We start from the raw sequence: 15,799 nt of genomic DNA on the forward strand, positions 1-15,799 counted from the left end.
TTTTCTATGTTCTTTTTTGCAGGTGTCAGGAAGAAAGCCTGGGGGCACAAGACCCCAGCGACTCTACAAGGAGCCAGGCAAAGAACTTGTAGAGTGGTTGGTTGCGTTGGTGTTGCCCTCATATATATTGCTTGTTTTGGTACTCCCTTGAGGGTTGCTCCTGTTACTTTCTTGGTCATCCTATGGGTGAGCAGTACTGATGATACAGCTTTGAGCACCCATGTTTTCTTTTAACTCAAAGGAGCAAGCTATCCCTGTATTGATGGAAAAATTTTTTAAATGCATTAGTCTGCATGAGCAAGGATGTGAAATGAAAAGCAGCATTTTGCCATTCTTGGATAAAGGCAAACTGACCTAAGTTGTCATGAAGGAGGGGGGGGCTTTTTTGGGGGGGGGCTATGCCTCTCTCAGGGTCTCGGGGCTCCGTCTCAGTGTCTACAGACACTGCATTTCTTCTCCTGACTTGGACGTCTCTGAAATAGCGCTACTATCAGGTAAATCAGATTACTAGCAAAAGCTCTGGCACCGAAGAGACTCAACAAATAAATTTCATCACTCTGACCCTGCGCTAAACAGCAACGCTATGTGGATAACCTTATGGGGATGGGTTGAGAAAGGCTTATTTCAAGGATGCCAGCAGCTAATCTCTGCTCAGTTCAGAACGGCAAAGACATGCTGTCTTCCTGAACGTACAGAGTTAAAGAGTTGCTAGAGTTACGTTGGCCTCCAAAAGTAGGGAGACCAACTTGGGGGGTATGGCTGAGGAGATCCCCTTCTAATTATACCCTCCTTAAAAAAATACATATAAATATAAACCAAAAGCCAACCTTTTTCATATTGGAAACTCTCCGGCTCCTACATGAGTCTCAAAAGTCATTTTTATTTGCAGGAGCAACACTTAGTCCTTTGTTAGGGAAACTCTAAGCAACACCCAGCAGACTTGAAGGCTCCTATGTTATCAGTAAACTATTTCCTGGGTATACGTTCACTCTTTCCATGTAGGCTTGCTTATTTTTTTCAAAATGTGGCGCAAACAAATCCTGTAAAGGGGCTGAACGATGTGTGATTTGCTGCAAAAACTGTATATTGATGTCATGGAAATTTCATAGGATGGCAAGCCTTGCACAAACAAAACAGGGAAGGGGGCGAGGGGCGGGGGGGGGGCATTCTCACCCACAGCACTAGATGCTTTCCTGCATTATGGCACAGAGACCCCATTCCGTTTGGCCTCCATCGTTATAGAAATAGCCTCACGAGAATGCAAAACCCCCCCCCCCCAGCAAAACCCTGAAAAGAAACTCTGGAATTGGCTCCTTTCATAAGGCTAGGCATTAAGTCATTGTTTCATAAAGGCTATTTAAATAATATTTTTTTCCAGCTAGTTTTTTTTCTCACTAGTTCTTTCCTTTTCTCTAAAAATACTGTCATTTAATACAGTGATGGTCAAAAATAGTGATACCAAATTAGCAATAATGTGAGAGTAGGTTGCAATTAACATTTTGTCGATTTAATAATAAAGCTTTCCTGCATGTAACTCGCTGAGATAAATCATGATCTAGAACTGAAAATAAGGATCTATAGTTTGCATCTTCCCTTGAAGAGCATGCTACACATTTAGGTAAATAACATGCAATCTTAAGCAGAGTTACGCCGTTTAATTTATTTGTTTGTTTGTTTTATTCTATTTGTATTCCACCCTCCCCGCACCAGCAGGCTCAGGGCAGATTTGAATAATACAATGATATAAAATACAGTATCTTTAAAACCAATCAAACATCTTAAATATTTAAAAAAGAACACACGCAACAAGCAATACAGCAGCAGGTTTTGAAAAACATATGGCAGCAGATTTCAACAGCAACCACCACCCAACCACCTCCAGAAATATATGGCAAAGGCTAGGTGGTAGGTACCCTTTGTAGGGGCACAGCTTTCTCTAGGTGGCTGGCAGGGAGGCCCAGAGCGTCAGCCATATGCCTGGTGGAACACCTCTGTCTTACAGGCCCGGCAGAAGGATAGCAAATCCAGCCGGGCCCTGATCTCTTTAGACAGAGCGTTCCACCAGGTTGGAGCCAGGACCAAAAAGGCCCTGGCTCTGGTCGATGCTAAACAGGCCTCTCTGGGGCCAGGGGCCAGTAGCAGCTGTTTATCATTAGATCGAAGTGTCCTCTGGGGCTCATATGGGGAGAGACAGTCCCATAGATACACTGGTCCCAGTCCACATAGGGCTTTTTATGCCCATTTACTTCAGTGAACTGAGAAGGGTATAACTGCATCTGATTGCACTGTGTATCTGATAAAGGCCTTGCATGTGCATTTTCTACTCTGGTTTTGGAGCAAGACTGTGTCTAACACATGTTGCTTTAGTGTATTAGCAATCACAGGTACTTGGAATGCACATGTATACATGGTATGGAGCATTACACACAGATCAGGAAGACGGAAACTTCTTTCCAATGCGTGACTCTTTCTTATGACAAAGAGCATTAGCATGGAAAGTAGGGTTGCCAGCCTCCAGGTGGTGGCTGGAGATCTCCCGGAATTACAACTGGTCTCCAGGCCATAGAGATCAGTTCCCCTGAAGAAAAGGGCTGCTTAGGAGGGTCCACCGGGTTCTTCCTCCATTTTCGTGGCTCTACCTAGAAGCACAGAAAAATAAGGAATCATTAATTTTTGACTTGGTCAAAAATTCAAACTTTGGTCAAAAATTCGAACGTCGGTCTTCTACCAAGCATCCATCTTCAGCACTATCATCTGAAAAAGAGAAGAAAAGGAACAGCAGTATACATTATGGGATAGTGATACTTGAAGAGGCTGCTACTTACCTTAACAGGCAGCTGACACTGATATGAATTTGGATTTTTGTATTGCTTGCTATTTATTGTCCTCTATTTATGATATTAAGGCTTAAGTATTTATAAATATATAAAAATATATTTATTAGAGCACTAATCACTTTTGCACTTTCCAATATATTTATAAATTATTTGTATTCCCTTGTATCATTTATCTTACCTCCACTTCTGGTTGTACCACCAAGTTTTTTAGCCTCCAGGTGGTGGCTGGAGATCTCCCGGAATTACAAAAGGTCTGCTTAGCAGGGTGGACTCTGTGGCATTATACACTGATGAAGTCCCTCTCCAAACATTACCATCCCCAGGATCCACATCCAAAATCTCCAGGAATTTCCCAACCTGGAGCTGGCAACCCAAATGAAAAGTAACCACACATGGTTCCCAGTTCCAGATACAGTGGTGTCCTGACCATGTAGAAAAAGCAGGGCTTTTTTTCAGCAGGAACATGGTGGAACAGCGTTCTGGCACCTCTTGAAAATAGTCACATGGCCGGTGGCCCCGCCCCCTGATCTCCAGACAGAGGGGAGTTGAGATTGCCCTCCGCGTTGCTCAGTGGCACAGAGGGCAATCTAAACTCCCCTCTGTCTGGAGATCACCGACCATGTGACCATTTTCACAAAGGGCGATTTAAGCTTTAAAAAACTCCTCCCTTGTTCCAGCTGACCCAAAGTGACGTCATTGTGCAGTCCTGAGTTCCACCACTGAGTTCCACCACCTCTTTTCCCAGAAAAAAAGCCCTGAGAAAAAGTAATCATACCTCAAATACACGTATAAACTGGGCCTCAGTGATCTCGGGGGAAGCTCAACACACAAATTTACCCCACCAAAAATGTACAGATTTGGGCATCAAGGTTCTTTAGAAGAGCGGTGAAAGCACTACGACTACGAGTTTACAAATCTTCAGAAGACAAGTACCAATCCCTTTTATGAGCTTGCTTCATCATTATATTCCCTGAGCCCAAGCTAGACAGCACAAGGGCTGTATGATTTCCATTCAGGGTCAGAGACCCTTGAAACTAAGTTTAGATTTGTTCTGTCTCCACTGTGGGACATGCATGTATGTTATTACTTGAAACTGGCTTAAAGCCACATCATGTCCATTACTGGGAAGCACATCTTTAAACCCATTGGGGGACACACAGGTGTATGACCTGAAATTTATAGTTAGGAGAACTTGGAAAGGGACCCATTCCGTACAATTTAGCATTGTTATGCATCGGCTTATACATCAAGTTACAACATTTCCCAGACAAAATATGGAAAATATTCTCAAATCAAGCAAGACTCTCGTGCAAATGTAAGCATGCAGAACTGACGTTACAATTTTGCAAGTTGTGTTTGCAGCACGCTAAGGCACAGGACCTTCCCCTCTGTTGCATCCAGTGTCCTTAAAAGGAAGTGCCCGCCCCCTCACCGCTGGCAAACGGAGCAATATCAGCTCTCACCCTCATTGGCTTGGGAACTGTGTCTGCCTCAACTCCTTTCCAAATAAGGAAGCTGCTTAGTTTGCTTTGGGGGGGGGGGGCATGCTGGGAGGCTGGGTTCCCTGTCAATCAAGGGAGAAGAGAAGGCAGACCTTATGCTTGCTCCTCCCATGTAACAGCAGTTGCTGTTTGGAGCTGCCTGCCTACCCAGCCTGGTATTTTGGCAAGGTGGAAGTAGAGGGACACTTTGGAACGAGCAGGATTTTTTTGGACTCTTCGGGCTTGCAAGATGGAGTTTTTTGGGACTTCTCAGGCCTGCAAGACGGAGTTGTTCCACCAGGCATATGGTTGAAGTTGGGGTGTAGGTGTGCCTTCCTGCCAGTCTCCTCTCCGGGGGTGGGGGTAGTGTGACCCCCCCCCCAAGTTCCCATCGGTGAGATCGTACTATTCTCTCCACCTCCTGCCCATTGAGATGTTATTGGGGCTAGGTATATTGACAGCAGTGGTCCGTCGGCTCCTTCATCTTCCAGGAAATGTGTGTGGTGGTGTTGGAGTGATTTGTATGTTGATTTGAGCCTTTGAAAAAGACATTTTCGAAAAGGGAAAGCAGGCTGGCAACACCCGTCAGGCTCTTACAGCGCTGGATCTAGGGTTGCCCGCGCCTGGGGCAACCCTAGGCTGACCACCTCGCATGCTGCGCGTACGCGCGCTTCCCGCGCTGCGTGATGATGTCACTTCAGTGATGTCATCACGCAGGGTGGAATGGCAGAGACAGCGTGCGGGGCTGGGAAGCCGCTCGAGCCATTCACCTCCCTGTAGGCGAATGGCGTGGGCGGCCTCGCAGCCCCGCGCACTGCCTTTCGCCTGCCCCACAGGACAGGGGGCGGCCGGCTTGTTGTGCACCCGCTGCCCTGCAGGGCAGGCAAAAGGCAGCACAGCCACCTGCGCTGCCTTTTGCCTGCCCTGCAGGACAAGCGGTGTGCGGCAAGCCAGCTGCCCCCGGTCCTGTGGGGCAGGTGAAAGGCAGCGCGGGGGGGCTGTGAGGCGCGGGGGGCTGCTGCCTGTGCCCTCTGGCAGCTGGCAGCTGCTCCTGGCGCCCCCTCCCTGGTGGCGCCGGGGGCAAACTACCGCCCCCTGCTCCCCCTGATCCAGCCCTGGGCTCTTACAGCCCATTTTTGGATGGTCTCAGCTAGAACCACTAGGCAATGTTGTTGGGTGAAGATATTCCATACAAATATAACTGTTCTGAAACTTCAAACAAATATCAACAGCTTTGAAACAGAACAAAGAACAAGATCATACAGGTTCTCATAGCCTAATCTTGGAGAGTTTCAGCTGTAACCACTAGGCAATGCTGTCATCTGAGGATTCTCCACACAGATATTTATAGTTTTCAAGCTCCACACAGATATTAACAGCATTGAAACAGGACAAGAGCTAAGAATATACAATTTACAACCCTGATTTTTCAAAGTTGACTGGAAGGATTGGACGCTTGATGAATATTTATGATTATTTATTAGCTGTATATTTATTGTAGCATATTTATTGTAGAATATTTATTACATTTGAGCACTTGCACCTTTGTAAGAATTAAAAATATAAAAATTTACAAAATATATTTAACATGCAGCCTGGTATTTTGGCAAGGTGGAAGTAGCTTTGGGACGAGCAGGATTTTTTTTTACTTTTCAGGCCTGCAAGACGGAGTTGTTCCACCAGGCATATGGTTGAAGTTGGGGTGTAGGTGTGCCTTCCTGACAGTCTCCTCTCCGGGGGTGGGGGTAGTGTGACCCCCCCCCCAAGTTCCCATCGGTGAGAGCGTGCTATTCTCTCCACCTCCCACCCATTGGAATGTTATTGGGGCTAGGTATATTGGAGACCATCATTTACAGTTTTTATTATTGTACGAACTGTCCAATATGTATGTTTTTAATGTAATTTTAAACTGTTGTTACTCCACTCTGAGCCCGTTTGTGGAGAGAGCGGACTAAAATTGAAAATCAAATAAAATTTCAGATTGGCCAAGAAAGGGTTCTTTTTCACCTGCTTTGCTTTGCCACTTTGCTGGGATGGGGTGTTTCTAAATAGGCATGGTTAAGATTAGTTAGGCCCTAGGGTTGCCAGCTCCAAGCTGGAAATTCCTGGAGATTTGGGGGATGAAGCCTGGAGAGGACGTGGTTTGGGGAGAGAAAGGACCTCAGCATGGTATCATTCCATAGAGTCCACCTCCAAAGCAGCCGTTTTCTCCAGGGGAACTGATCTCTGGCCTGGATATCAGTTATAATTCCAGGAGATCTCCAGCCACTACCTGGATGCTGGCAACCCTAGGCCTTACTGGGATTGGCTGGAACAGGGCAGGCTTTTGCTTAAGTTAAGGGACTACGGTGAGCACCATGAGGCATCTTATGATGGGGGGAGGCTTCCTGCTCATGGCATACCAGTCATGGAATTTGGGATGGGGTCTAGAGGTGCCAGATCCACAGTGGGGGTGGGGGATCCCGTGCCCTCGGCCCACACACCCCGCTCCCACTTACCTGGCCAGCAGGGGGCGCACACCCTCTGTGTGCACTCCCTTGCGGAGCTGCGTGTTCCCGCAGATCGGGCCCGTTTTGAGGCACTGTGGAGTGCAGGAGCACCTCAAAACTGAGTTTTGAGGCAGCGCCTCAAAACTGCCCTGTTTTGGCCCGGATTGGGCCCATTTTGAGCCACTGCGGAGCGCGGGAGCTCTCCTGCATGCCGCAGCATCTCAAAATGGGCCAGATCCATGCCAAAACGGCCACAGATTGGGCCTGTTTTGGGATGCTGCAGCACACAGGAGAGCTCCCGCACTCTGCAGCGGCTCAAAATGGGCCCAATCCGGGCCAAAATGGGGCCCTTTTGAGGCGCTGCGGAGTGCAGGAGCACTTCTGTGCTCCACAGTGCCTTAAAACGGCCCAATCTGCGGGTGCGTTTTGGGTAGCTGTGGAGTACAGGAACGTTCCTGTGCTCCACAGCAGCCCCCAACACAAGCCCCTGCAGAGCGTGGGTGCGCTGGGGGGGTGCATGTGCAGCATGATGATGTCACTTCCCGGAAGTGACATCATCACACTTTGCAGGAGCGCACCCCCCCTTGGAACAGAGCTAAGAGCCAGTCCCCAATCCCCCACTGGGAGCTTGAGGGGGCCTGGCAACCCTAATGGGGTCCCCTCAGGGCTGAGACTTCACCTATTTGAACCCTTGTGTCTGCCTACACTGGCAGAGTGTAGTGGAGCAACAGCCTCTTTTGGCATACATTAGTATGCAGGCCAAGGAAAGCATTTGTCAGATTAAGGCCACCCTGCACTTGGAGCCTGGTGGGTTTGCCCTGGGTTTACCCAGGGTGGGAGGAAGTCATTGTCCATATTAATTTTGTATTAGAATATTTATTTTTGAGATTGTTTATGTACTGTTAAACTATTTGCCTGTCTCTTGGAACCAAAGTGATGGTCAAGGGAAATGAACCCTTCATGTCCTTCCAGTTGCTAAAAGAGTTATATTACAATGCTGGAAAGACTCACTTCCTGTAATTCATTGGATTAAGGATCTTATACATTTATCAACATTTGAACATATTGCATATAGATGGCAATGACGTGGACATTTTTAGAATGTTGGAAACCTTTTATAGAAGCCTATTTATAGATTTGCTAATAGTGTTTTTGTAGCAAGCATTTTTAAAAAAACTTTCTTTTTTTTTGTTTGCTTTACACTAATAAACAAACAAACAAACGACTGGCATGCTTCTTGCAGACTGTTACGTGGGTGCCCATAGAATAAAGTTCAGATCAGTTTAATAAGTAAATCCCAGTTGAACCAATTTTTATTTTGTGTGTCTTTATTTTGGGGCTATTGGGGCAAGTAGATGCTACTTTCTTCATCAGGGCTCTTCTCTCTTAGAATGCTGCATGTATACTCCATTGAAAAAATTCACATGTGAGTACCACTTCTCTCCAGGTCACAGATCATTGCTACTGTACACAGTGTGATGAATCCTTTACAGATGATACCAGAGCTCATGAAACCCTCACAAGTGAGCCCTTTTCTTGCAACCAGATCACATGTAAAACAATTGTTGCATAAATCATTGCCAGAAAAGGCATCCAGGTGGCACAGCTGAGATGCCTTTTCACACATCAGCTGGTTGCTGTTGCCCTGTCAAAGGGCAGTGGGGAAGTTCTCCTTAGCGGCAAAATTTTAGTATAAGAGTCATTTGTCAATCCTTTAGTCCTCCCCTTTTAATCTCATATGCCGTCTCTTCCTCTGCAGATGGAGGCTATAAAAGAAAGGGATCGTAATTCACCCATAAAAAATTAAAAGCACTTTCTTCCAAGTAGTATCCAACAGGAAGTAAAACTGAGCTCTGTTCAGAAATATTCAAAAGAAATCCTACGTACACAGACATTCTATGAACATTAATTTAGAAAACAAGAGGTATTTCACATTTGCCTCAGGGCTGGTTCAGCTGTTTTTAACAGGAAAAAAGCTAAAAGAAAAGTGAAGACAGTCTTTGCATGCATGCACAGAAACACACACTTCCCCTTTCGTTCAATTACTGTAAATCTTCAGCATGAAAATTGTACCTTCCCCCTTCTTAAAAAATTACAATGCTCTTTTTCATACATTTGGTGTCGGAAGCCTGCCACGAAGTGTGCTACTGCATATGATCAAGGTAAGAGTACTGTAAGTGGGAAGGACTTGTTGCAATCAGGTTCCAAGGGCGGATGAAGTGAGAGGAATCTTGATTAGCTCAGATTTGGCTCCTCGTGTCAATTTCTGTTTCGACACACCCACATTTACAGTACACCTTTGCATTTCATAGAAATTTTTGTCCTTGAGAAAGTCAGGTGTCTGAAACTAGTGTATCCAAACACCGAACTGGATACCCTTGTCCAAACTCAAGAAAGAGACAAAGAGCTATTGTGAGGCGAAATAAATGCTCCCTTCTAAGGCCAACCTTTGCCATTTCACTCTCTTTGTCTCTCCGCTCACTGCCTTACAAAGGTCTTCGGCAGCCTAAAATTTAAGACAGCATACAAGGTCAGCAGCTCTGCTCCCACATTTAGTGAAAGAAGAGCCCAGACATCTTGCCTCTGAAAAGTAGCTAGCAAAGCCAAAAAAAAAAGAAAAACAAAAAGGACAGGGCTTTAGAATTTATCTTCTGGAATTCTTTTGCATTTTTAACGACTCTTTTGTCAGGGCTTTTCGGCTGGCCTTGTCACCCTAGAAAGATCTCTTTAGCCAAGCCTCGAGAAAATTCTCCACATAGTTTGATCTCCTAAGACCCTGAGATATTGATAACACCACCAAGTCCCAAGTTGCAAAGAAACAATGATGGAGAAAGGGTAAAAATCCAAGCAAGAGAAAGAGGAAAGGGACAGAATTCTAAAACGCCGTCAGAGAATCTGAACTTCATAACTTCCCCCTTACAGTGTCAAGCAACAGAACAATTCCAGAGGGGTAGCCATATCCAGGGCTTTTTTTCTGGGAAAAGAGGTGGTGGAACTCAGTGGGTTGCCCTCGGAGAAAATGGTCACATGGCTGGTGGCCCCACCCCCTGATCTCCAGACAGAGGGGAGTTTAGATTGCCCTCCGCGCCGCTCGGCGGCGCGGAGGGCAATCTAAAGTCCCCTCTGTCTGGAGATCAGGGGGCGGGGCCACCAGCCATGTGACCATTTTCAAGAGGTTCCGGAACTCTGTTCCACCGCATTCCAGCTGAAAAAAAGCCCTGGCCATATCAATCTATTGCATCAAAATAAAATGGGACTTTGTGGCCTCTTTGAAGAAGCGCTGTGGCTCAACAGTAGAGCATCTGCTTTGCATACAGAAGATCCCAGGTTCAATCCCCGGCATCTCCAGTTAAAAAGATAAAGTAGTTGGTAATATGAAAGATCTCTACCCGAGACCCTGGAGAGCCACTGAGAATCAGAGTAGATAATACTGACCTCAACAGACCAAGAGTCTGCCTCAGTAGAAGGCAGCTTTGTGCATGTTCCCCCTAATAAACTAACAACATGTTATCCCAGCATAAGCCTTGGAGGACTAGATCCCAGTTCTTCAGATGCAGGGATTGGCTCCTCCCTAGGACATCTTTTTATGTAGAGGTGTGAAAGGCAAACAAATAGCAGGGGCAAGGAACTATGGAGGGCAGGAAGTACTAGGTGAAATGGAATGATATAAAATTCAAATTGAATCAAGAGAAGTATAGAGAACATTCACAAATTATGCTAGGCTAGGTAACACCTATGCTGCTTGAGGTGTACCGGCTTTCTAACGGTTAACACTTGAAAAGAGTGAGAAATCTTGAGTCTTATTTTGTTGTAGAATTGCAACAGAGCAAGAGATAATGAGCTATAGTAGTTGGAGTGTTGAACTAGGATCTGGAAGACCCGGGTTCAAATCTCCGCTCTGCTATGGAAGCTTTCTGAGTGACCTTGGGCCAGTCACTCACTCTCAGCCTAATCAGCTTCCTGTTGTGAGGAGGGAAGAATGATGTTGTGAGCAACTTTGGATTCCTACCAGGGAGAGAAACAGGCTGTCGGAGACCCGCCCCAGCGGGGTGCTCTGCCTGCAGATGATTCCTCTTCCTCTGAGGAGGGGCTGGAAGAGCCAGTGTGAGACGCACCCCCAGCCCCTGAAGCTCCAGATGGCAACCAGCAACCTGGCCCCTCAGCGCAGGATAGTGGAGGTGAGGGGGCACGCGGAGAGGAGGGGGGACCAGCGCCTCAGAAGATCAAGCCCGGCGAGCCAGCGAAGGCGAGACACCTGGCCCTCTTATGCCACCCTGACCTTATAAGCAACTTTGGGAGTTGCTTATAAAAGTGGGAGCAACTTTGTTCACACTCCTTGTGCCCGGCGGCTCGCCTCATATCCTGCCTTGTTCGGAAGGATTTCCTGCGACCTGACCTCGGCTCCATCCCCGACCACCCCTTGCCTGTCTCCGTTTGCAACTGACTCTCCGGCTCTCAGACCTTGGTACGGCTCCTTGACTCTCCCCTGCTCGCGCCCCTGATGGACAGACTCCCCGGCTCGTGACCTTGGCGTGTTCTGGACTCCTGCTCGCAGCCTGATGCTCAGCTCAGCCCTCGCCTCGCCGGGAGCCCTTGCCTCAGCATTGTAACCTGACAAGTCCATTTCCACACGTCCTTAAAAGGATGGGCCACTCCATGAACACTGCTGGCGTTTCTCCTTCATTTCTCACATATCCGATTTCAAAATGGTAGCAGGCTATTTCGTTTCTGTTTTTTCAGCACTTTTTTTGGGAACTCGGGAAATGTGTTCTCAGAAAAGGAGCCGAAAAAAACGGAAGCCAAACAGCCTGCTACCATTTTGAAATCGGGGACGTGCAGAGAGAAGGAGAAAAGCTGGTGGTGTTCAGAGAGTGGGCTGTCCCTTTAAGGACACGTGGATGTGGCCTGAGATTTCCAGCATTTCTATACTACAGAACCATGGGGCCTTTAACAACAGCGCGACCTGCAAAATTGATCAGGCAGAGCTTTCCCAGCACTGGATCTCCATGCCTTGGAAATGGCTTAGTCTTTACCGTCCTGGTCTAAATCAGCTGCAGCTCTTGCTGGAGAGGTCTGACTTGGTCAGAGGTTATGCATGCTTTGTGGTAATCTCTCAAGGTGACTATTGGGACTCAATTTGTGTGCCTCTTTAAGGCTCTCAGAGCCAAGCTACAAGTGACGAATGACACTTGCCTGGCAAGTGAACAATCTCACGTGTATTCCTCCCTGTTCACTTGCCATTCACTTGGAGCACAAGTGAATGGCAAGTGAACAGGGAGGAATACACGCGAGTCTGTTCACTTGCCAGGCAAGTGTCATTCGTCACTTGTAGCTTGGCTCTCAGTTAGTCCAAAATGTGTCTGCTCAGTTACTGTCTGTGGCCAACAGCTGGAATCGTATTGCACACTGCATGGGTTTCCAATTTGCTTCCAGATACAATTCAGAGTGGTACTTGTATTGTAACCTTTACCCCCCCGAAATGGTTTGGGACTAGAGATCGGAAGGGCTGGCTTCTCTGGTAGGAGCCTACCAGGCACTGAAATCATTTTGAGATGCTTTCTGTGCAGCCAAGATCAGAAGTTCAACATGTCAAGGCAGGATCTTGTTGGTGGCAACAGCAACATTATGGAATGCCTCCCTTGTGAGCAACAATTAGCAAGAGAGGCTACAAGAGAGGCCATCCATACCTCAGAGGGGAGAAATTCCACAATTTTGCACCTAATTAATGTTCCTGTTTCCCTGATGACTAAGCTGTTATTGGTTTTTGCTATTACTGTATCAAGGACTTTTATGTTTGGTTGGGGGGCTTGCAAAACATGACCCACCAATTCTTTACCAGCTCTTTCTTCTTCTGTGTTCCTAGCTGGCATTCAAATATCCTGCAGTCTACTGTTGTATCTCAGTCAAGCATCTTGGAATTTCTGCGTCAGCAGCCCATCCTATTCATCTTTCCTATTCAGAAAATTAGCATTGTACGGCACTTGTCAGTTCTCTGTGTGTGTATCTTTTAGCATTGCAAAAAGCGATTTGTAGAAATCTCAAGAATGTGCTCTTGATGAAGAGGGGGAGGGGAATGAAGCTGCACCTGTGCCAAGTGGCCCGATGCCCTAAAAGAGGATTAAGTAACTACTTTTCACTCAAGTGCCACAAAGAAAGCAATATTACCTGTGACAGTGTCAAAGTGCTAGAAAACTTCTCTTGGGAGACCCAGTGTGGTACAGATTTGGAAAGTGTCAAACTTCAGAGAACCAGGTTTGAATCCCAACTCCATCATGGAAGCAAACTGGGTGATTGTGGGTCAGTCACTCCTTTCTTCAGCCTAACCCAGGGATTTTTTTTCAGCCAGAATGTGGTGGAATGGCATTCTGGCACCTCTTAAAAATGTTCAGTGGCAGGTGGCCACACCCCCTGATCTCCAGACAAAGGGGAGTTTAGATCACCGTCTGTGCCCCTCATGAGCGGTGCAGAGGGCAATTTAAACTTTAAACTCCCCTTGCTCCAGCTGACTGGCGCTAGTCAGCTGGAAAGGGGGGTAGTTTGATTGCCCTTGGCACCATTCCTGAGCGGCACCGAGGGTGATTAAACTTTAAAAAATTCCCCCCTTGCTTCAGTTGACTGGCACCAGTCATTAATTGATTAATTAATGACTGGTGCCAGTCATTAATTGACTGATTAATGAAAACAGGTGGGGAGCCTTGCCAAGAGACTGGGCTCAAGCTGAGCCCCAACACTGTTGCCAACACCCCATGGGCTCACCAAAGACCCAGCAAGCAGCTGCATGGGTCCAGGAGGCAATGATGGACATAAGCCATACCTGGTATGTTCTCTCATGTCACTGGCTTCAGAGGTGCTTCCAATACCACAGAGGATCATCTTAGTTCCTTGGGTGGAGAACTAGAACTGAATGTGGAACAAGAAGGTCTGACACAGAGATGCGCACAAAAATTTTTTTGTATTTTTTTATTTGGGTATCAGGGATCAGTTGAATATCGATATTCCCAATATTCAGGTCCAAAAATACCAATACAGTATTCAGATCCAGGTTTTATTTGGAAATGCAAAGATATTTAGCCCCATTATTCCCTATAGGCAAATCTTTTCGGGGGGAGGGGGCAGGATGTTTTCACCAAACTACACCAAAATTGCAGCAGATTCCAGAATATACATGAAAAAACTGTTACCATTCAGTATGGCAGGAACCCGGCAGACTTCTACTCGGGGTCAACCAACTATGCCTGCCCAAGAATAACGGAGGCAGCAAGAATTTGGTCCCTCTAGTTGCCTATTTAGGAAAAAATCAGGATATCTTTTCTACACAATTTGCATTGGGCACGATTTGCATCCTATTGCATGTCAATGGCATAACAGCTATTGGTTTTAATGCTTGCATATTTAGAAGCCCAACTTTAAAAATCTGTGATTATTTTAACCCTGAGTTATGTCTTTGCAACATTGTTCTCCATCCCCTGAACAACAACAGTTATCAACTACATATGAACCTTCATTCTTTTTCACATTCTTTGGCAAACAGCTATATTCTTCCGCAACTAAAATAAATTTTCTAAAGTGGCAAGGTTAATTAGAATAATTAAATGGTTCAAACATAGGGGAGGGAGAGTGATTTTGAACAATTAGCAACTAGTACAAATACAGACTTGGAGAGAATACGTCTCTAAAGCAATATGACTGATGGATAAGTTTTAATTATTGCTCAGTTCTATTTGGCTTAAATTGTACTTCCAGCATGAATTGTAGAGTTGGGTAGGGCATAGCGAAACCTGCTTTGATTTTGAAAAGCATAATAAAATTAATTTGTATGGAGAAAAGCACTTTGTGACACATTATTTGTTTGACTATGTAGGAGCCCACAGATTTTCTTTCTGCTCTAGACACCCAGAGACTTGAACATGGGGTTGCCAACTCTGGGTTGGGAAATTCGTGGAGATGTGGAGGTGGGCCCTGGAGAGGGTGTGGTTTGGGAAGGGGAGGGGCACCCCGATGGGGTATAATGTCAAAGCAGCCCTTTTCCCTGTACACTGGAGACCAGTTGTGATTCTGAGAGATCTCCGGGCTCTATATGATGGCTCCCAAAATAAAGAGGTATCCACTTCAATAACAAAAAACAGGGGTCTGAATACAAGAGTAGGGTGACACAAAAAACAAATGTGTTCCAATCATTCAAAGTCAAGTCAAGGTGAGGACGCCGTGTTTAGCTCTTTGACTGAATGGTGCGATAAGTTATTAACCGTAATGTTTTGTTCAGTGGGTTTAGTCTTCACCCTTGAAGAGGTTGTTATAATGAAACATCGTGTCTCAAGCCAGGGCTGCATGTTGAGTGATGCGGGCTTGCTTGCCAAAGTCCCGCTACCACTGTTTCCACCTACAATATTGCTAAAAAGACATATTAAAAAGGACTTCTACAGTACTTACCTGCTTATATGATATTGTGGAAGCTTACCTGTGGGGTGTCTTCCTAAATGGAATTTTGCTGCACCACTTACCTGTTTGTTCACTTACCTGTTTGTTCACTTACCTGTTTGTTCACTTGCCTGTTTGTTCACTTGCCTGTTTGTTCACTTGCCTGTTGGTCATCTTCCTGATAGAAATATTTTGTTATCTTATATACTGGCACTTTATTTGTTTGTTTGTTTGTTTATTTATTTATTTATTTGTTTATTTATTTATTAGATTTTTAGTCTGCCCTCCCCGCCAAGTGGGCTCAGGGCAGAGTATAACATTTCAAATTACATAAATACAGTTAAAAACAGATAAAACAGTATACAAATAACATTACAACAACTTTATACAATACAGCTTCTCTTCAGATGGTGATGATAAAATACTGCTTTTCAAGCCCTGGCTCATATGTAGGGTGGTGGATAGATCTTTAGTGTGGCCAGTGGGGGCCCAACCTAGCCTCCACCATATGCCTGGCAGAACATCTCTGTCTTACAGGCCCAGCGGACAGATAATAAATCCCGCCAGGCCCTGG

The sequence above is a fragment of the Eublepharis macularius genome, chromosome 11 (assembly GCF_028583425.1).
Source record: "Eublepharis macularius isolate TG4126 chromosome 11, MPM_Emac_v1.0, whole genome shotgun sequence".
Lineage (NCBI taxonomy): Eukaryota > Metazoa > Chordata > Lepidosauria > Squamata > Eublepharidae > Eublepharis > Eublepharis macularius.